Source organism: Notothenia coriiceps, unplaced genomic scaffold (genome assembly GCF_000735185.1).
Source record: "Notothenia coriiceps isolate Sejong01 unplaced genomic scaffold, NC01 NC01_scaffold00024159, whole genome shotgun sequence".
In the NCBI taxonomy this organism is placed as follows: domain Eukaryota; kingdom Metazoa; phylum Chordata; class Actinopteri; order Perciformes; family Nototheniidae; genus Notothenia; species Notothenia coriiceps.
Window position 1 is genome coordinate 31 of NW_011356860.1, and position 1,786 is coordinate 1,816.

General features: G+C 34.1%; 1 long non-coding RNA gene across 1 annotated transcript; it reads left to right on the forward strand.

Annotated features, from left to right (window-relative positions):
* The first annotated feature begins 850 nt into the window (after positions 1–850).
* On the forward strand, positions 851–1,780 carry LOC104954901 (uncharacterized). The gene is made up of 5 exons (XR_799398.1): positions 851–964; positions 1,146–1,173; positions 1,330–1,350; positions 1,429–1,526; positions 1,700–1,780. It is a non-coding gene; the product is annotated as an uncharacterized lncRNA (long non-coding RNA).
* The last annotated feature ends 6 nt before the right edge of the window (positions 1,781–1,786 follow it).

Sequence of the window (1,786 nt, forward strand, 5' to 3'; positions counted from 1 at the left end):
CTAACGAATAGCATCATCATGCATACTGTGGATATGTCCCTCTGTAGGACCCAGCAATCACTCACACAGTATCATGCAGCATTTAGGCTTAGGCTGTACACTCTCACCCCATGCATGCCACTCTGGAAGCATATCAGAGCACCTTTAGCAGTAGACTGCGAGCACCGAGGAGCACCACAGAACGCCACAGGAGGTCTTTTCTTCCTGTGGCCATCATACTTTATAACTCCTCCTCCTTCTGCAGGAAGGATAATTAAACTAAAACACCATGTGCAATATTAGGCTAATGTCATAATCTCATAACATTTGCTGTTTTAATATTTAACCTAATTTTATTTAGTACGATGAGATTTGTCACCAAATGACTTGTCACTGTCACAGGCTGCTACCTATTCTCTACTGGGTCACAATACGTTACTTTAAAACTTTGTATATTGTATATTGAGCTATTGTATATTGCATACTTTTATTAAGATGTATCTGTATTTTGGAGCAACCTGGCAAAAAGATTTTCCTTCGGGATTAATACAATTCTATCTAATCTAATCTAATCTACACACTTTAACATTATACCTAGATTTTACTGAATAGGGATTATAATAATAATAATTATATAATAATATATAATATAATACTATTATTATATAACACAGAGTATCTCTTTAAATAAAGTTTACCACTTAAATAAACATAGCATAGTAAAAGAGGGTAGATAAAAGATTTGTAATCTTTTTTTCTGGATTCATGTAATGGAAAGATATGTGACCAAAGTTAAGTGTTTTTTATATGAACAGTCATTTTGAAGTTGTTTGTAAAGCTGTCATGTTTTGTTTTCTTCCATATAAAGGGGAACAATCGGAAAATTGACAATTTGGAAAATGAAATGAAGGAGCAAAGCGAGTGGACTTTTCCTTTAGAAATCTGCTACAACCAGCTGAACTTCTCATGCACCTGCTTCTCTGAGGTATGACACTCTAAAAACCATTAAATGCACGCACATCTTATTAAGTATGCAAAGTAGATTTAAATACTCTGAATTATGTGTTGACGCGTCATGTTTACATAACACATTGGAGCACTGTATTGTTATGACTGTTTCAGCATAAGTACCTAAACTGAGAACTAATGACCTTTTTCTTTCATAGGGGCAACACAACGAAGCGTTCTGCACCAGTAAGTCTCATTACCTGTCAGACTTTGTGTCATATCTAAAGGGTGTTTGTGTATATTTACCAACTACTGACATTTTAAAACATGCTTTAGTCTAAAGTTCAATCTTTAAATGTATTGCCCGCAATGTCCTGTCATAACAATATCTTCTTTTTACAGCGGACTGCAGCAGGAAAGAAAGTAAGGAACTACAATAAATGAAATACATTTGAATGCAACACTTGTATGCTGCATCTAAATATTCCTGTCCTCTGTTAGAAGGTGTAGGTGATCAACAAGAGATGAAGAATGACCCTACAAAGTCTGCTAACGACAACGGTACAAACTTTATTGTTTCTTCAAAATAACATGATAATGTCTGACCTGTGCTGCAAGCTGTATGTTTTTAGTAGTTATGTTTTTAAACTGTGTTTTGCTTTTAACTATGTTTGTAAAAAAACTGTTTTTAACCTTGTTGTACGGCGACCTTGAGTGCCTTGAAAGGCGCCTTATAAAATAAATGCATTATTATTATTATTATTATTATAAGTTAATATGTAAAAATGTATCGGGAAAACCAAAAGACAAAACTGAGAGATATGTATATGTAGTCAGAAGATTGCCTCAAGAATAGATT